Below are 21,712 nucleotides of genomic sequence, written 5' to 3' on the forward strand. Positions count from 1 at the left end.
TTATTAAAATAGTGTTTATTTTCTGTTAAGAAGAAAGTTTATTTTAAGTGTTTGTAGAAAATACAACCTGTAATCTTATAACCCTGAGATAACCACTTATAAAATTTTGCAATATTTTCATTCAGTCATAGGTACCATAATTTTATACACTTTTATGTCCTACTTTCACTTAGCTTGGAGAGAATTTTTCCACATCATTAACTATTTCTAAAAAACACAATTTGTCCTAGTTACACACAGTGTCCCATCCTGTGGCTAAATCATAATTTATTTTCTGTTTGCCCATTTAAAGTCACTTTGTTTACCTTGTATTTTCTATTCTAAAAATGCCGTGATAAACATCTTTGTTCATCTTTTGTTCATGTCTTTGATGATTCTGAATGACTGATTGCTGATAATAAAACTACTAGTTAAAAGATTATTTTGAGGTCTTTAATACATATTGCCAAATGAATGATAAGCTTAATTAAACTTTGCAAAACAATGTATGCATCTGTTGCGGAGGTAGCAATATGCCACAAATACTAAAACAAAATAGAAACAATCCACACCATAATCTCCCCTGGGGGCTGAAACTATCTACAGCCAAACAGCTTATAGTCCATAAAGCATGATTTTCCTATTTGATACTCTTCATTAACATGACATGACTATTCCAGGAAATTCTTGACCCAGAAGATGAAGTTGGAAATAACTTTGAAAATTCATTGACTCTCCACATCTCTTCATCAGAGTAAATAGCTTCCTTCTTAGAAAGACAGATTGTTCAGCTGGAATCATCCAATTGTTTACTCTGAGGTTTGCTCCAAAATCCTCACCTGAGTTCACCAATCCTGAACTATTATATCACAACTTTGGCCCGGTCCCAGTCAGACCTCCTCATAGAAACACCTGCCTTAAACCAGACCCCTCCAAATCACATAAATATCTCATCTTTATCCTTCCTTTTCAAAGACAGTGCTAAAAAGGCAGTGGTCTTCCTTATCACAGGAAGCAATACACTTGACTTTGCTTGACCTACAAGCTATTTTGTGGTCTCCTTGGGGTGTTGCAGGTCCACTGCCCTTCCACAATAGTGAAACATGGCAGCATTTGTTGAGCTCTTCTGTGACCCAGGGCTTTGTCTTCATTATAGCATTCCATCCCTACAACAGCCCTGTTAGTTGAGCACTGTTATTCAAATTGCCAAATGTTACATCTTTAGAAAGTGGCTTTATGAACTCTGCCTTAGCATGTAATAGCTCCAACAACTTCTATCCTTACAACACCCAACTAGACACCTCCCAATTTGGTCAGGGGAGGTCTAGTCCTGCATCTTCAGTGCCACCTCTATATTATCACCTGGAGTAGGGGTCTACAGCACCTCAAGACAGTAGGTGCCAAACTGGGTGATTTTTTCCCTTTCTTAAAGTGCTTATTATAAAATTTTCTGTACATAACAAAATAGAGAATAGTAAACACGAATACGTTCATCTCCTTGATTTAACTATTTTTAATATTTTTCACCTATAATTCATTTTCATATTGCATTTTACTTCTTACCTATGCATTTCTTAAAAATAAAATAAAGACCTTTTCCTGTATAACAATAATTATTTTCCTTTAAGAAAATACTCTCCCTCTGGCAATGTGGCAAATATTTTCATCAATTTGTGCTAGGAAGTTGAGCATTGATTTAGACTCCTCATATACTTTTGTTCTTTCCACCCAAGTCCCAGTTCACACCTTTGTACTTATATACAAATCCATTTATTTTCCATAGTATAGATTCTGTCTCCCTAATGCATCTGTGTCTGCTTACTTCTTGCTCCACTCCCAAAACCAGAGACTGACAACTTCTCTTGGACAGCTGAAATTATCTCCTAGTTGAGCACTCTGTTACACTCAGACCAGATAAGAGTTCTTAAAATACAGTGCTGACTGAATATACCCATCTTTTTGGAAACATGTCAGTAGCAGATTTTTTTTAAACCAAACTAGCAGCTCCTGATGTTATCTCTATCAACTTTCTACAAAAATGTTTGTTGAGACACTGCAGGAAAAAAGGAAAAAAGAAACACACACACATACAACAACTCCCCAAAAGCAGACACAGAGATACTCTATTTTTTCTGTTCTATCTCCCTGTCCTAGAATCTGGGAGCAACTTCTATGCATTGGAAAGGTTGAAGATGCACTCATGATAAACCAGTGAAGGTGCAGTTTGATGGGCTCAGAAGAAAAGAGAAAGCTGCACCCTCTCTCCTCCTCTGCTCCAGGCCCCCGACGCCTACACCAACCTGAAAACCATGCAAGGAGGCCAAAGTCCTCCTGCCACAAATGTGCTTAGCAAAGGCTGTCATCAGGAAAGAAACACAGTGAGAGAGCAGACGCCAATGGTGATTCTCTTTTAGATGCTCCCTGGTCTCTCCCTTCACACGTGGTAGAAAGAGGAAGAGCCTCAGAATCAGTAAACACTGGAGGCCGCCATTTTCACATTCCCCAGAAACATAACAGAAAGCAAGATTAGAAATAGTAGTATGAGTCAAAGGGAATTCAAAGTGTGAGGGAACTTTATAGATGCCAAATATTACAGTGAAAATAGGTATATCTGTTAATGAATAGGTAATTTTCAAGAACATTTATGCAAAAAATATAAAAATCAGTGTAGAAAGTAAAGCAAACAAACTGTTGGCAGTATGAGGCAAAACTAGCAGAAGCACTATTACGGGAGACTTTAACATCCTCAAATATAAGATAGACCTCCAATGAATATAAGGATATAGATAACTTGATAATGTAATTAACAGGCTAAATTTAAAAACTTGCCTTCACTACAATTAGAGAAGTACCTTATTTTCAAGTGACCAGGGACCTTATAAAACCTAATCTACCATATCACAAAAAAGGCATCAATAAATTCTTAGTAGCAGAAATTACACTGATCACATTTTTTGACCACATTACAATAAGAATAGAAAAATAAGAACAGTAATTTAAACACAAGAACAAAAACTTAATAAGCAGGAAATTAAAAATCACCTTCCTAAATTAATATGGGATCAAAGGCAAACTGAAATAGAAGCCACTTTGCGGGGCTGGGGGGTCAAAAAAAAAAACTGAAGGCAAAAGTTACCAAAATAGTAGTAAACAAATCTTAAATGCTTTACTATTAGAAAGAAAAATTTAATATCAATTAAGCAAGTTTCCTGAAAACTAACAAGATAAATAGAAAAAATAAAAATGAGCAGAACTAGAATGATAATGAAGCCACAACAGATTTAGAAAATATTCTTTAAATCGTAAGAAAATGCTACATACAATTCCAGTTATAATTTGAAAATTAAATAGAAATAGGGAATTTATAGGAAAAAAAAAACTATCAAGTTTTTTTTAAAGTGGTAGAACACCGAAATACACCAATAATCATGAGAAAGACAATAAATTATCAAAAAAGTTTTGGGGCTTTGGAACCAGGTAGTTTTTAGCAATAAATTCTGTCAAATTTCTTAGGAGCGTATACTCTCCATGAAAATATCTATGTGCATATATATGTAAGCCCACACCTCTACACACACGATTATACTCACATCCTGCCTTCTATCCTGGAACAAGACAAATTGCTTCCTACTGTATTTCATAAAAGTTCCCATTCTAACACTGGATAAAAGATAACACCAAGATGAAAACTATGGAAGAGACACAGTTACGAACATAGATGCAAAATCCTCATTTAAACATTAATAAAGTAAATTCAATAGTAGGTCTTTAAAAAACACCCACTGCAACCGTTTATTCAGTTTAATATTGGAAAATCTATTCATCAAATTAATAGGTAATATTAGCTCAACTGATGGAAACAAAAAGCACAAGACAAACTTCTCGACTTTTTCTTATTTTTTCAAAAAAGTGCGTTGTAAATCAGGAATGTAAGGATACTTTCTTAATGTGACAAAGACACCCACTTTAAACCAGCAGCGTGAACAAGGAGAGGAAGGCCAACAGGCTAGTGACCACTACTACCATTCAATACTCTGCAGAAGTTTTAGGCAAGGCATTGTAGCATGATGAAAAGGGGATAGAATTATCATTATGTCTCCTTCAAAAACCCAAGGAATAAACTGAAAATCTACTGCCAGTAATAAGATTATTGAACAATGTTGCTGATAGATAGAAATTTGAAAAAATAACTATTTGAAAATAATCTTTTAAAAATACATAATGGAATAAAATAGCAACAATAGAACAAAGCAGGAAAAAAAGCATAGACTACAACATGTAGGATTAACTTAAACAAGACACATGTAAGAACTATAGAAAATATACAATTACAAAACCGATGTCAAAAAGAAAATGAGCTTCAATAAATGAAGAGGCATACCACATTCTGGGAAAGGAAGAGTGAATGATATAAAGATATTAATTCTTTGCACATGAATGTCCCTGTATTATGAAATTCCAATAAAAAAATCAGCTTAATTTTTCTTCTTTGGAAACATGATGAAGTACTTTTAAAGTTAAGCTGGCATAAAAAGCCAAGAATAACTAAGGGAATTTTATTAAGGAAGAATAATAAGAAAGGCCTTCTACACCAGACATGAAATATGTTTAACAAAATCTTAGTGATTCAATCAGATCATACGAGTTCAATAATTGACAGAAGGATCAGTGCAAAGAGATGAAATGTGAGTAGAATTAGACTCTGATATATACAACAATGATAAGAGTAACATAGTGGGTATGGAAAGGGAATGGAAGGAGTGGGGGAAGAATACAATTTCAAATAGTATAATAAGGAAGCCCTCTCCAGGAAGGTAATTTTGAGCAAAGATTTTAAAAAGATGAAGGAGTTACCCACCCATATATCTTGGGACAGAGCCTTCCAGGAAAGAACAGCAACAGCAAAGCCACTGAGGTGGGAACCAGTCTGACGTGTTCAAGAGAGATGAAGGAGACAAAATCTTCCTCTTGCTCTAGTAACTGAGGCAGGGAAATAGTAGGAAATGGGACCAGAGACAGACTGGGGTGAGCTGGGGATTGGATCATATAGTTTTTTACACCATTATCCAGATTTCACTTTTTACTCCAAGTGAGATGGTAAGCCATTGGAAGGCACGGGACAGAGGCATGGCAGGATCTGATTTCCATTTTTAAATGATCACTCCAGTTTCTTTGTTAAAAATAGGCTGTAAAGAAACAAGACTAAAATTGGGAAGACCAGTGGAAGGCTATTGCGAAAATCCAGCCAATGTGCACTGCACAAAGTAGCAGTGCAGATGGTATGGAAGATTTTGCAGAAGGTAGAGTCAACAGGATTTACTGAAGGCGTGAAAGTGAGGTATGAGAAAAAGAGAAGGGTCAAGAGTGACTCCTAAATGTTTGCTCTGAGCACCTGAAGGATGTAAGTTTCCATTAGCTGAGTTGAGATGACCTCACAAAAAGCGGCCTTGGAAAGATCAGGAATTTAATTTGGGCTATGACACATCTAGCATGCTCATTTAGACATCTAGGTGGAAATGTTGAGAAGGTTGTTGTATTAATATATACTCTAGAGTTCAGGGGAGAGACACAGACTACGATCATAAACCCTGAAGTCATAATATACAGATTTTATCAGGAGCAGTGAGTCTGGATGGAAGCGGGGTAGAAGTGAGCATAGAGAGAAAAGTCCATGGGCAGAGGCCTAGGTCCTGTCAGCACTAGAGGCAGGATTATGCAGAGGAGAGGAGAGAATTGCCAGTGAGGTAGGAGGTTGTGGTGATGAAACTGTTGCTGCAAGAGACGGTTAAGCTGTGCAAATACCGCTGACAGATCAAATCACATCAAGAATGAAAACTGGCCAATGGAGATAATAATGGGGAAGGCATTGGTGACTTGATAAGAGGTGTTTTGGTGGAGAGGTGAGATCTAAAAACTACAATGGGTTTTAAAAAAAGAGGAAAGAAATTGAAGTCTGCCAGCTAAGACTACTAAGAGCATTGCTTTAAAGAGAAACAAAGAAATAGGGAAGAAGTTGGCACTACAGGCAAGGTTCAACATTTGGAAAACAAAATTAAAATAAATCTTCACATTAGTACATATGGCAAAGAATATTCCAGATGGCCTAAAGAGTTAAATGTAAAATAATAAAATATTAAAACACTTACAGACAATATAGGTGAATAACTATCTAACCTTGGGATGGGGATGGATAATCTAAGCACAACAGAAAAGAAAAAAATGTACACGTACAATTCATTGGATTGAAAAAATGCCAGGAAACCATAAAATAAAAGTCATACGTATTTGAAGAATACATGACACAAGTATATTATACGATACTACCGTCCAATGCATTTAGAGAAAAATGCTGAAACACCAAGGGAAAGTTCAGCAAATATCACAGACAAGAAGCAATGCCACTGCCTAATGTGAGAAACATTCAAACACATTTGTAAATGTAGAAGTTACAATCACAATACAATCACAATAAAATGAGGTAAATTTTTTAACCTTCTTAAAATATTATCAGAAGTTGTCAACCTCTAAAATTAGTTCTTATACTCAATATTGGCAGTTTGGTTGAGTGTGTGATCACAGTGTTAATTAGGTAAAATCTTACCAGAAAGCAGATTGGCTTTATTAGTAACTTTAGAAGTTCATGGGTTTCGAACGTTAGTTTCACTTCTAAAAATTTTCATTAAGAATATGATATAAACACAGAGGCAAAAAAGCATTTATCAAGTACCACATCTGATGCTTAAAATTAACAAAAACTAAGTATCTTCATTGCAAAATAAGAATAATAACTATCTCATGCAGTTCTTAACATTAAATAAATATTTATAAAGTATTTAGTATAGTACCTTGACATATAATTAAATGTTATTTATTTAAAATCATTCGCTAAATCCTAGTTAAACGTCATTCGACAATCATTTGTTGAGTAGGTAAATAAAATAGTCACATTGTGTCAATTGAGAAAAGATACAAAACTATATGTATTGTATGAATCTCAATTTATATATATAATTATATGTCTTTTGAGAGAGACACAGCTATTTGTTTTATACAAAATATTACTATTAAGTCATTTGAGCCTAACTACTTACTACAATAAATACCATATGTATTGTATGAATCTCAACGTTTTTTGTTTGTTTGTTTGTTTTCGACGCGGAGTTTTGCTCTTGTTGCCCAGGCTGGAGTGCAATAGCGCGATCTCAGCTCACCGCAACCTCCGCCTCCTGGGTTCAAGAGATTCTCCTCCATCAGCCTCCTGAGTAGCTGGGATTACAGGCATGTGCCACCATGCCCAGCTAATTTTGTATTTTTAGTAGAGACGGGGTTTCTCCATGTTGGTCAGGCTGGTCTGGAACTCTCCACCTCAGGTGATCCGCCAGCCTCAGCCTCCTAAAGTGCTGGGGTTACAGGTGTGAACCACTGCGCCCCGCCGAATCTCAATTTATTTTATATATATATAAAATATATATAATAAATATACATATATATTTAATTGAGAGTCATACAGTATATATGGTTTTGCATCTTACTTTTTTCAAAAGTATATATTTCATTTGACATATACAGGTAAAAAAATGGAAGAAAATATATCAAAATATGTACGGTTCTCTCTGGATAAGAGGAATCGTTATTACTACTAAGAAATCAGTTCTCAGAGAACCAAATACTGCATGTTCTCACTTCTAAGCAGGAGCTAAATATTGAGTACATATGGACATAAAGAAGGGGACAGTAGACACCAGGGCCTACTTGAATGTGCTTTGTGAGAGGAGGGTGAGGATTGAAAAACCACCTGTAAGGTACTATGCTCATTACCTGAATGTAAAATAATGTAAACACCAAACCACCGCAACACGCAATTTACCCACGTAACAAACCTGCACATGTACTCTGAACCTAAAATAAAAGTTGGAAAGGAAAAAAAGAGAAATCAGTTCTTGGTCTGTCTTTACTCTTAAGGTCATTCTATTTTTGCTGTTCTAGAGTTTTGGTAAAATATGTCTAGATATGTATTTTACTGTATCTATTTTTTTTTAAAAAAACACATTTTTTTAGAAATGGGGACTTACTGTGTTAATAGGGTCTTACTCCAGGCTGGAGTGCAGTAGTGTGATCAAAGCTCACTGTGGCCTCAAACTTCTGGGCTCAAGTGATCCTCCTGCCTTAGCCTCCCAAGTAGCTGGGATTATAGGCACGAGCCACCATGCCCAGTTTTTTGTATTTATTCTGCTTGGAATTTGTTGTTCTTTCTGAATCTATGAATTTTCTGTTAAATCTGGAAAATTGTCTTGCCATATCTTTTCCCTTTCTTCTTCTGGAACTTCAATTAGGCATATGTTAGACCTACATGGGAGACTCTTTCAGTTGTCTTTGACATTTTCCATTTTTTGTTTCTTTATTTTACATCCATGGTTCTCAAAGTACAGGTGAAGGCATACTGGGAAACCAGAGTGAATTCACAGGAACACTGTGGGAATGTTGCATTTTTGAGAGAGACACAGCTGATCGTTATATACCATGCAAAATACTAAAATTAAGTTGTTTGAGCCTAACTACTTAATAAAAGAAATGTTGGAATTTCTTTTGCTCTGGGGATACTATAAAAAAATCATTTAGGCACTAACCCATGAATGGTGCCATGAACCAAGGAAGTTTATGAATCTCTATTCTAGACTTTTGGTATTTATTTTCTCAAGATTATCTTCCAGTCATGAATTCTTTCCACAGCTGAAACTAATCTGTTTTGTATCCATCTATTGAAATTTTACTGTCAATTATTACGTTTCATATTTCTACGAAGTTTTATTTGGTTACTTAAAAATATTACTGATGGATTTTAATGTTCTCTTAATCCTAAATTATATTCTGACAGCCATTTTTATTTCTTTGCGCATAATTATACATATATATTTTATATTCTGCTTTTGAAAAATTGCCCCAGTTGTAGTTTTCGAAGTTCCTTTTCTACACTATACTATGAGCACTGACTTTTCTTCATGGTGGTCTGTTTCCTCATGTACGTGATGAGCTACATGTTTTACAAACTTGTGGAGATGTTAGCGGTGCCTGCGATTAAAGTGCATTCCTTCAGTGAGGATTTGCCTTGTTTTTACCAAGGATTTGAAGTCTTACCAACCTATGTCCAAGCTTACGACATGGGAGCCACACAGGAGTTGTGAATTAACACTCATGGGAGAGCAGTCTTCCAGTTAAGGATTCCAAGAAGCCTCTCTTGCCCCTCACTCCAGAGACATCTTCAACCCAGCCAAGTAGTCCCACTCTCTCCTTCTGCAAGGCACATCTTCCCCCTTAACCCACTTCAGGGTTTTGCCTTTAGGGTCTGTGGCTCCAGGATAAACTCTGTAATCTTCCCGGCCATTTTACCAGGTCCCAGGCTTTAGCTCATGTCCACACAGAATCCCTCAAACTTGCACTCTAGGGAATGAGGCATCAGAAGCCATCCTAGGGCAGAACTGGCTTCACCATAGCTTATCTTTCTGAAGTAATATTGTTTCGTTGCTTTGTGCTTCTTGAACTTTCCCTTGCTTTCTTGCCAGATCACTACGCATTTAAAAATACTTTAAATATATTTTTCATAGTATTTCTAAATACACTGGGATTATTTCTGTGTACGCCTCATCTTACCATATTTCCAAAAAAAGGAAAGCATTTTTTTGTATTTTTACATTGAGGAGAAATTACCTTTATAGTTAGGTGGGATTACACTATTCACTTTCCTCATGAAAGCTCCCTGCCTCCTCACTCACGTCTTCGCTTATTCTGTTTCCTCTACTCAAAATGTCTATGATGTCTATGTCTGTGGCACATTTCTAAGTCTTACCTATCCTCAAAGTCCGGAAAAGTGCTGCCTCCTCCCTGTAGTCTTCCTCAAACTCCCCTGCAGCTTCTGAAGTTAAGTTTACCTGTATCTTTCCTTTGAGTATTTGTCACTTTCTCCCTCATATTGAATATATAAGCATATCAGACCTCGCTCATTTGTGGTTATAGAAGTTAGCGCTTCGACTATTTACAAAGGCTTCAAATTTCATCATGGATATTATATTTTAATTTTTGTGAGGCCCAAATTTGAATTCAATACTCCATGGCTGAAGTTCAGAAGTGACTTCTATAGCTTGTGAGAGCAGCTGGGAAGGCCCATGGCACCCATTACCAAGTTTATCTGCTTAGCTCCACACACAGGCTAAAAAGGTGGTCAAACTTTGGTTCTTCCAATGGGAGGGGGAAAAAGTTCCTAGCAAGAAAATTGGCTTCTACTGTTGGTAATATAAATGAAGAGAAAAATAAGTAGATCCAATCAAGTGATGGCTTTGGCCAGAAAAAAAAAATTTATATATATATATATATATACACACACACACACATATATATTTAATATATATTCAATATAATATATATTATTTCATATAATACATACTTTTTAAAATAACATTTAAAAGCAAAGATTCAGATTCTGCAGTAGTGCAGACATGAAAGGTCCACCACACATTCTGTACGGAAACTGGAAAAAGCAATTTATGAAGCTATTTTAGCAAGTTCTCTGGATAGTGCAAAAATTGTTCAAGTGAGAGATAGCCTAGCATAGAGTTTATGTTAATGGCCAGATTTATTTTAATAGCTTTATAAATTACTTGAGTTCTGTATTTATAGAATCATTAAGGGTCCAAAGGGGTCACTTATATTTTTCAGTTATATTTTATTGCATTTTATGTAGCAAATTATATGCTATAGTAAGATTCATGAATATGGGGATTGATGAAGGTCTCAGGGTATATCGCTTGCAAATGTCAAGGATTTTATGAATGTTTATTATGTCCTGAAAGATAAAATTCACGTCTAGCTTAACTTTCTCCCTGACTTCACCTAAGAGTGCTTTTCCCATAGTAGGCCCACATTTGTTGAAATCAGTAGGCATTTCATTTGTTGAAAGAAGAAAAAAAAGAAAGCTGTTCTCATCTTTATGTTGCTTTTCCACATTTTGGCATTTCTCCTGGGGTGAGTTTACTCAGGTATTGTCAGAGGAGATAAGGGAGGAATATAGAGTCTTTCTTCAGTTTCCATTTGTGCAATCCTAACAAATAAATAACATCCTCATTCATTATTAATAGGCTTTCTAGAGATCAAAAAAGTGGATTCCAATTTCCAATGAATAATTCTACTGGCAATTATTTGCAGTTTAAATAAAAGGAAAGGCATTTTATGTGGACGATACAAGCAGTGGATAATTAAAATACAGTAACTGATTTCCATAAATAACGAAGATGGGAAATTATCTCTGACTTCGTTTGCAAAACTCAATTTCCAATTCATGCCCCGTGAAGAGGATTAGCCATTTCCACTCTAGCCCCACCTCTCTAGAAGGGACAAGAGCACATTACGCATACTGCACAGTTTTGCTCTGGCAAAGGTGTAAGAGGGATCTAATTTCAGCTGCTCACATTTGAAAACAAAGAACTGAGCCTATATAGTTCCTTTAAAAATTTTTAATTAAGAGCTATAAATAATGATTTCCAAAATATACATGTGCATTCTCAAACACACACCACGTGCAACCACAAACAAACATATACACAAAATGTAGTCACAAAATACCCAATTGAGGATTGCGTAGTAGATGAGTTTTAAAACTAGCAATAAATTGTTCATTCTCAAATTTAAAAAAAAATGCTAACATACCTACTGCAACGAGAACAACAACAAAATACTATTTTGCTTATATTGTCACTTTCAAAAAAAGAAGAAAAATAATAACAAAAACCTAGGAACTGATTGTTACATAAATGAATGCAAAAAGACTGTTAAGTTTTGGTTCCTCCATTTGGTGTATTTTTGACTTGGCAAAATGAAAGATGGAATATAGTGAGGCAACGGGTAAGGAACCGGGTGGCCATCTTTTGTGATCGGTCCCCTCATCCCAAGGCTTTTATATTGATAGAATTCCCCTATTTTGACTTTAGTCAAAATCCACATATTGCATGAGTTAACAGTTTCACTCCGCTCATCTTTCACTTAAAATTTTCTCAGGATCTGGAGGTTCTGGGCTGTTAAGCTCACAAATGTGATCTCAGAGTCCAGCATCCCACATTCAAGTTTCCATATTCACATTTGTGAGTGCCAGGACGTACTATGTCCTGTATCAAGGACTAACTGCAAAAATGAAAGAGCGTACAATTAGGGAAATACGGGTTTAGGGCCCAGTTCCACTGCTTACTAGCTGTGTGACCTTGAATAGTTACTAAAATTGTCAGTTTCTTCAAGCTGTAAAGTGAGGATAATAATAGAACCGAACTCACATGGTTCTTCTGAGGAGCAAGGGTAATACTTTATGTGAAAACCCCTGCGTAACTGCAAAGCTCTAAACCTTTCGGTCCTTAGGACTCAGGGGTATGATGGAATGCTTTGCTATTTTGATTCATTTATACACACTCATGGCTTCATTCTTATTGTTGTTTTATGTCAGATGGGTAATGTGCCGACGTCATAACCAGTTTCAAGGGTGGCACATCTCACACATGCGCATGAGCCCAGCCATCACCCTTATGAACCACAGAAGCACCTGCTTCGTTTCTTTTCATCTAAGCCTAATGATTGTTTAAGCTTTTAGCACATCTATCTAATTTATCCGACATCTTATTTCTCTGACAATAAACCAACATTTATTTGTTGTTAACTGATGATGTTGCCTAATGATCAGGACCCAGATTGTAGTGTGTTATGTATCAGGCAAGCCGAATGCTGTCATTAGATAGACACACAGAAGGGTGGAGCTTGTTCTGCCTGCCACAGACGGAAGCCATTATCAATAACCTAATAATGTCAATAGGGGCTAAGATGAGATGGCGGGCAGAAGCTATTTCCTCCACTTTCTCTCTGGGCATCACCTTTTTGGCTCTTCCTGTGGAGTCAAGATGTGCTGCAGTCCACAGTGTAAACGCTTCAGCGTCATGTGCACTTGGGAAATTGCAGGTCCTTTCATGGAGAAATCCCACAGAAGACAATTAGGGTCTGGTACACATTTCCTTCAGGGACCTCTCACACCTCAGCCAAATGACTCTTCCCTTCCACTTTGAATGCAGGATAACCAGAATGGATCACTTAATATTTGCTAAGCACGCCATGCACTTCAAAACCTCTGCAACCCCGCTCACCTCTCCCCTGTCAACCCCGCTCACCTCTCCCCTGTCAACCCCGCTCACCTCTCCCCTGTCAACCCCGCTCACCTCTCCCCTCTCAACCCCACTCACCACTCCCCTCTTGCCTGCCATCTCTGCAATGCCTTCTTACTCCTGATATCCACCCAAACTCTCTGACTGCAAACTTTGAGTCATCCTTGATTAAACCATTCAACAGTCACCTTATCTATGAAATAGTTCCCCACACCTTGCCTAATGGAAAATTTAGTCCTTATATCACCTTTTACCCATGGCTCTTTTTACATTATGAGGCGTTTTTCAAAGTGCACACCAACTGGGCCTGCTTGCATAGGAGAAGGATCTAGATTGCATGCAGTCTCATATCCCTTACTGCTACCCAGCCAGGACAGCGTCAGTCAGTGAATGTCAATGAGAGATACATGAAAGACCCTCTACCCACAAAGAGTTAGAAAATCGAAGCCCCTGTTCCTTAGATGAAAACTATCTTAAACAGATGAAGCTAAGGCTTGACTAAGAAAGTAAGCCTGAGCCACATGGGTTTACCTTTAGCCTATCTCAAACTCCGTGACGTGATAAGAAAGCCACGTTGGGGGTGAGGGACAGCTCATAAGAGCACTGACAAAGAAGTAAGAGCTGTGCCAATGGATGAAAAATTTTGATGATTGTCTAAACAATAGAAAGCAAATAGTATCAAAGTTGTGGGGACAAAAAGGGACAACAGATAAAACAAGAGTCCAAAATGCATGCAAGAGAGGGCTTGTGGGATGAGAAAGCCAAGGAGTGTGAGCACGGGTGAATAGGGAATACAGCGGGCAGTCTGGGATAGATGCTGGCGTCTCTAAGGCTGCTAGTCTGTGATGGTTGATGTTTGGTGTCAGCTTGACTGGATGGAGAATGCCTAGATGGCTGGTGAAGCATTGTTTCTGGGTCTGTCTGTGAGGGTGTTGACCAAGGAGATTGACATTTGGGTCAGTGGACTGGAACAGAAAGATCCCCCTCAATGTGGGTGGGCACTATCTAGTCAGCTGCCAGCGCCGCTGGAGCAAGGCGGGAGGAAGAAGCGGGAGGAGAAGCTTGCCACGTCTTCTGGCTGGCTCTCTTCCCAGGTGGGGGACTCTTGCTTCCTCGCCTCCTGCCTTTGGACATCGGACTCCAGGCTCTTCAGCCTTTGGACTCTGTAACTTGCACCAGTGTCCTCCCCGAGGCTCTCAGGCCTTAGGCCCCAGTCAGAGGGCTGTACTGTCGGCTTCCCTGGTTTTGAGGCTTTTGGATTTGGACTGAGCCACTACCAGCTTCTCTCTATCCCCAGCTTGCAGATGGCCTATCTTGGTGGGACTTCCTTGTGTAAAATCATGTGAGCCAATTTTCCCTAATAAACTCCCTTTCATGTATGCATGTATCCTATTCATTCTGTCCCTCTGGAGAACCCTCATACATAGCCCATCCACCACTGCCCGGCTCCTTCACTTGACCAAGTCAAGCATGTGGAATTTGTAGCACTGAAAAGCAGTTTCTGTGGGCACGGGCCCAAAGAGGCACCACAAGTGGTGACCATGGGTCGGTCCCTCCATGGTGGGAGATAGACCCAGCAACACAATATGAGCCTCCTTCCACTGCCACATGAAGCAGAATACAGGCAGGTCAACAGCCCCAGCCCAAGAGGAGAGGGAAGTTTGGCAAAAAAACAAAGGGAAACACACAAAATCAAATCTTATTCTCCATTTGAAGGAAAACACACTTTTTAAAAAAGCAGCATTCAATAGAGCAAAGAAAAGATGAAGACCTTAAACTACATTAATGTCCTTAGAGTTATTCTAGAAAAATGCTCAATCTTTAAACAGAAACAACCATATCTTGAAATTAAGAATGATCTTCAAAGTAAAATAATAAGTAGTAATGTTCTAAATACTAAAACAACATCATGATGGGTATAGATGAAGAGTAACAGCTAGAAGATCAAACTAAGGGTTTCTCCTATAAAAATCATAAATAAGAAAGAAAGAAATACAAAATATGAACAGAAAATTAAGAGATACAGAGGGGGTCTGAAAAAGAAAAATGAGCAGAAAAAAAGATAAAAAATATTTGAAGAAATTTACTTAGAGCTGAATAAATACATGGATCTTCAGATTGAAAGGATCTACCTCATGCCAAAATGAGTTTTAAAAGGTTCACAACTTTCAGCATTATGGTAAAATGTCAGAACACCATACATAAAGAAACATTTTAAAAATTTCCAAAGAGAAAATAACAGATTACTTACAATAATACAGAGATTAAATTTACATCTTATTTTTTAACAGCAAAACTGAATGCTACCAGAAAATGATCCGAGATTGTTATTTTAAACCCATACTCCACACCCTGGCAAACTTGCATTCAAGTATGAGGACAAAATGAAGAGTTTTGAACCTGCAAAGACTTGGAAATTTTGCCATCCATAAATACTTCAGGGAAAAAAATATATATAAGGAAAATCCCATAAAATAAAAAACAAAACCAAGTAAAAAGATACAAGAAAGGGTAGTAATCAAATAAAACACTAAAAGTTATAGTCAAGTTTAAATAACTGTTGATGCTTGATGTTTTAAAAATGTATAAAATAACCATCTGGAACTAAAATCCCAGATGTTCTCAACCATGGAGTCTGCCAGAGAGAGCGGTGAGACGTGTAAGAATACTAAATTTTTTATTCTTATGTAAGAGGAGGATATAGATGTTATAGCTGTCGACAGAATTGTTAAAATTGTTAAAAATATAAGTGTAACCACTAGAAGAATATAAATAGACATATAAATTTCAAATCACAAGGGAGGGAATATAATGGAACAAAATATAAAATCAATTCAGCCACAGGCAAGATCCAAACAAATAATGGAAAAACAAACAAACAAGCAAACAAAACCAGTAAAATTAAAGTATATCAGCAATCACAGAAAAAAGTTCATTTTAAACTCTGAAAAATAAAATGCAGTTACATGTGGAGTACAAGAGGGCTCCTGAAATTAAAAGAAACAGAGGGAATAACAAAGGATGGAAAAATGAATGCTAGGTATGACACAATAAGAAATAGATATTTGATCTTTGCACCTTATTCCCCGTAATTTCTGATAGGAGTGATGAGTATGTCTTTGGTTTTAGTGAGGTGACTCTTTGAGGGTCCTAGGTCACTTCAGGAGGGGGGCTGCTTGCCAGGAAGACCAAAGCATAATTAGCCGGTTGCAACTTTAAGCCCCATCCCTGACCTCTGGGGAGGGGAAAAGAGCTGGAGATGAAGTTGATCCCCAACGGTCAACGATTTAATACATCAGGCCTATGTAATGAAACCTTCATGAAAGCCCCTAAGTATTAATAGGTTCAGAGTGCTCCCAGGTTGGTGAACACATCAAGGGGCTGGGAGGGGTGCACGCGGAGAGGGCATGGAGGCTCCATGCCCCCACACACCACACCCCATGCCTTGCCCTACGAATCCCTTCCATTTACTTGTTCCTGAGTTCTATTCTGTATAATCAGCTGATAATAAGAAGTAAAGAAATTTCCTGAGGTCTGTGGGCCTTTCTAACAAATTATGGAACCTGAGAAAAGAGTCGCAGGAACCCTGATTTGTGGCAGGTTGGTCAGAAGTATGGTGGAAACCTGGGACTTGTGATTGGCACCTGAAGTGGGGCAGTCTTGTGGGACTGAGCCCTTAACCTGCAGGTCCTATGCAAGCCCCAGGCAGTGTCACAATTGAGTTGAAGCACTGGACTCCCTGTTGGTGTCCAGAGAGTAAAAGATTTTTTTTTTTTTTAAGCCAACCTCAAGCAAAGAAAAATAAAAACAAACAAACCAAACTCCACCATGCCACACCTAGATGAGTTTATAGGAAAAATTCCGTCTGTTTCAGGGAATAGGAAATGCTTATGAGGCCAACCTAACTCTTTTTTGTTTTTTTGTTTTTCTTTGTTTTTGTTTTTTTCTTTTTTGAGATGGAGTCTCGCTCTGTCGCCCAGGCTGGAGTGCAGTGGCTCCATCTCTGCTCACTGCAAGCTCTGCCTCCCAGGTTCACGTCATTCTCCTGCCTCAGCCTCCCGAGTGGCTGGGACTACAGGCACCCGCCACCATGCCCGGCTAATTTTTTGTATTTTTAGTAGAGACGGGGTTTCACCGTTTTAGCCAGGATGGTCTCGATCTCCTGATTTCGTGATCCACCCACCTTGGCCTCCCAAAGTGCTGGGATTGCAGGTGTGAGCCACCGAGCCCGGCCCAACCTAAGTCTTATAATAAAACCAAAGTAAAGGAGTACTTTTCTTTCTCTAAGATTCCTAAATAAAATATGAGCAAGTCCAATCCAGCTACGAATTAAAAGAATATTATATCATGACAAGCACATTTAATTCAGGAATACCAAAATGGCTGAATATCCAGAATGCCATTAATGTAACTAGATATGATAATAGATTAAAAGAGAAATCCAATATAATAATCTTAATAAAAGTTGAAAAGCATTTGGTAAAATTTAATGACTATTCCTGAGTAAACCAACAAACTTTTTAGCCAGCTAGAAACAGATGGAAAGTCTTTAATTTTATAAAAGCTTTAAGCAGAAACCAGGCCGGGCATGGTGGCTCACACCTGTAATCTCAGCACTTTGGGAGGCCAAGGCAGGTGGATTACCTGAGGTCAGGAGTTTGATACCAGCCTAACTAACTAATGGCGAAACCCCATCTCTACTTTAAAAATACAAAAATTAACCAGGCATGGTGGTGCATGCCTGTAATCCCAGCTACTTGGGAGGCTGAGGCAGGAGAATTGCTTGAACCCAGGAGGCATAGGTTGCGGTGAGCCAAGATCACGCCATTGCACTCCAGCCTGGGCAACAAGAGCAAAACTCCATCTCAAAAAAAAAAAAAAAAAAAGAAAGAAAGAAATGATTATTATCAACGTTTGGCTGGGTGTGGTGGCTCACACCTGTAATCCCAGCACTTTGGGAGGCCGAGGTGGGTGGATCAACTGAGGTCAGGAGTTCAAGACCAGCCTGACCAACATGGTGAAACCCCGTCTCTACTAAAAATGCAAAAATTAGCTGGGCATGGTGGCAGGTGCCTGTAATCCCAGCTAACTGGGAAGCTGAGGCAGGAGAATCTCTTGAACCCAGGAGGCAGAGGTTGCAATGAGCCAAGACCTCACCATTGCACTCCAGCCTGGCAACAAGAACGAAACTCCCTCTCAGGAAAAAAAGAAAAAAAAACAAAAAAACAGAAACCTACAGCAATTATATATATATACACACACACACACACACACACACACACACATATATACACACATATATATACATATATATCTGTGTGTGCGTGTGTGTGTGAGAGTGTGTATGTGTGTGTATATATATATATAAATCATATATATATGATTTCTATTAGAGCTTGGAGCAAGAAAAAACAAAAGACCACTTTCCGTATTACACTACAGGCTTAGCCAATAAAAATGTCAAAGTAAATATATAAATAACATAAACATCACAAAGAAACATGAAATTGTCATAATTTTCTGCAGTATGATTGCCTACATCTAAAATAATTTGAGGGTTTTACAGATAAATTATTAGAATAAGACACTATTAAAATAAGAAAGCTCTGTAAGGTGACAGACACATCCTCATGTATAAAAATCAATTATTATCTTATATGTTAGCACAAATTATAAACTAGAATTTGTAATTAAAAATAAATCCAGGTCTGTGCCTCTCTTTCTGTTACACACAGACAGTAAAGTGCATTTGGAGAAGGGAAAAAAGCCCAAGAATGACATGAAAATTTTGAAAAAGAAAAAAATGGTAGGTAATTTCTCTATCATTTTACTATCACATGAAAAAAAAAGCCTATTGTAATAAAAACAATTGGACTATTGACACAAAAAGGAAATACATGGAACAGAATTTGAGAATTAAGAAACAGATCCATGAATTCATGGGCATTTATTTTTGTTAAGGTATAGGATATAATTTCAAGTAAATATAGACAGGATATAGTATTTATATGACTGTTTCATTGAAAACTAAACTACATAGATCTTCTTTCTCACACTGCATGCAAACCATACATTTTATAATTTCAAAAGGATTAGAGAGCTAAATATTTAATAATAAATAAACAACCCTTTATGATTATTGTTGTGTTTTTGTTTGTTTGTTTTAAAAGTCTTGTTTGGGGAAGTTTCCTAAGTAGACTTTGAAAGAATAAGTCATAGTGGAGAAAGTGGACAGATTTTATGAAAGAAGAATTTTAAACTTCCTTAACTTAAAAATAAAAATGTATATGCAACATTAAAAAACACACAAGTATCTTTGAAAGATATTTTCAACATACAAATAAGACAAAAGTTCTATATCATATATATGTGTATAAAGAACTTCCAGATTATTTTTTTAATTGTTAAAGAACTCAACAGAACAGAAATTATGTTAAAAGGTAATTCAAATACAAATTTCAGGTTGTCAATAAATACATAAAAATGTATGTAGCTCTACTAAAATTAATAAAATGCTAATAATAATAATACCTAATGTTTATTGAGTGCTTGCTACTGGCCAGCCACTGTTTTAGGGTTCACTTGTGCTAATTTTGAAGCCTGACAACCAAGCCTTATAGTGAGTAGTTTTCCTACTGCAAAGAAAGGAGAGGTTGCCTAGAGAACCAAAATAACTTGCCCACAGATACTCAGCTAGTTGCAGTGGAGCTTGGGTTTAAACTGAATTTGACTAGGTCCTAAACCAGTTCACTACCCTGCCATGCTTTTATTGTTTTTGTTTTTTCAGTCATCAAATTGGCACAAATCTTTTTAAAAAGTCAATAATATTCAGTGTTAGTAAGGGTGAGACAAACTTTTTATTCTCAAATATTCTTGGTGGCATTATAAATTGATAGTCTTTTTAGTGCAATATGGTGGCCTCTTTAAAAACAGTTTAAAGCATACTACTTGACCCAAGAATTCCACTTCCAGGAAAATAACCATTAAGAAATAGTTAACATATGCAAAGACATTTACAAAAGAATGCTTATGGCACCATTATTTGCAAGAGTGGAATCTCAGAATCAACATACATGTCAGTAAATAGGCTTCCAGTGAAACAATTTGGGGAAAATCCATGCAATAAAACAGCATTCAATCTTTAATAAAAAGGAAGTAGGTCCATTCTTACTAAACTAATATGAACTGATATGGAACAGTTGCAAAACATAGTGACCTACTGTTCCCTGAAAAACGATTGCAAAAGCAAACATATTTAAACGTGTGTGTGTGTGTGTGTGTGTGTGTGTGTGTGTGTGTGTCTTTTTTGAGGGAAGAAGGTAAGAAGAAAGAAGAAAAAAGCTTATGAGTTTATGTGTAATCATTTAGAAGAGACTAGGAAGACACACAGCAAGCTGTTTTCACTATTACCGATGAGTCTTGCTTGACAGAGGAATAGAAGTGCGTTTGGTTGGAAAGCAGAGAATGGGAAAATATGGACTGAAACATGATATTTAATAGCAATAGCTATTCTTTGAATCTTTTTCAAGAAGATATTCATGTAATATTTGTGAAATGAAAACAATAATAATAAAAGAAAGATACAAAATAAAAGTGATGAAATGAAAAACTGAACCCACAGAAAACGCAGACAATTTAAACAAGAACATTAGACAGCACATTATTGCAATAGTTGCATACCATCACAGCAATTCAGGGTCATGGCAGGGATACCCATCTGGGAAATAAACGTGATCAGCCACTCTAAAGATTCAGGGTGCTTAAAAGAGTCCCAACCAATCTTTTCTAGGAAAGCTTCACAGCACCTTTCTGTTTTAGGAAAGTGCTAGGTTCCACACTGGGTGTTTTTATGTGTCATGCCAAGTCATTTCACTGAGATCTGCTGGCGATTCAGCCTGGAGCTTTCAGATTCCTTCTCATTTTACCAACATCAAGCTGCATCCTTAACACAAGGCTGATCCTGAAGTGATTCCACCAACAGATGCAGAGACGGCTTTGGCAGAAATAACTGTAGGCTCCTATTCTCTCTTCCTTGTTGAAACATGCGCAGCATTGCTCATTACAGTTAATCAGACTCACAACACTTCATCCTGGCTGGAAATAATAGGCCCCATTGTACATTAGTAACCAGGTTACTTCACCCCTTCATTGCTGCAGTTAACATCTATTATTTCCTCCAGGCACCAATATTTTGAAACGGGATCATTTAGCTCTGAAGTATGCTAAGCGTTGTGTGTGCAGCACTTCTTTTGTCAGAAGGAAGAATTCAAGGTGGCTGAGCCTCCGTCCTAGCTATTGAGCTACCTGTAAAAAAGTCAGTGTTGACATCCACAGCACACACCCTGTGTTTAGAAACAGCGCTTTAGGGACTGGATACTTTGGCTCACACCTGTAATCCCAGAACATTGGGAGGCAAAGGTGGGAGAGTCACTTGAGGCCAGGAGTTCAAGACCAGTCTGGGCAACATAGACTCTCTGTCTCCAAACACACAAAAAAACTAAATAGAAAGGGAGCCTTGGGTGTCTTATTAATATGCTGTTATTGAG

The 21,712-nt window shown here is 37.4% G+C and overlaps 1 protein-coding gene and 1 non-coding gene across 3 annotated transcripts in view; both read right to left on the reverse strand.

The window, feature by feature from the left end:
- OPCML (opioid binding protein/cell adhesion molecule like) overlaps positions 1-21,712 on the reverse strand; it is a 1,137,716-nt gene that overhangs the window by 1,027,851 nt on the left and 88,153 nt on the right. The window lies entirely within an intron of this gene.
- LOC112204928 (small nucleolar RNA U13) lies at positions 12,455-12,556 on the reverse strand. Its single transcript, XR_002938671.1, has one exon. It is a non-coding gene; the product is annotated as a small nucleolar RNA U13 (small nucleolar RNA).

Source organism: Pan troglodytes, chromosome 9 (assembly GCF_028858775.2).
Source record: "Pan troglodytes isolate AG18354 chromosome 9, NHGRI_mPanTro3-v2.0_pri, whole genome shotgun sequence".
Taxonomy (NCBI): Eukaryota; Metazoa; Chordata; class Mammalia; order Primates; family Hominidae; genus Pan; species Pan troglodytes.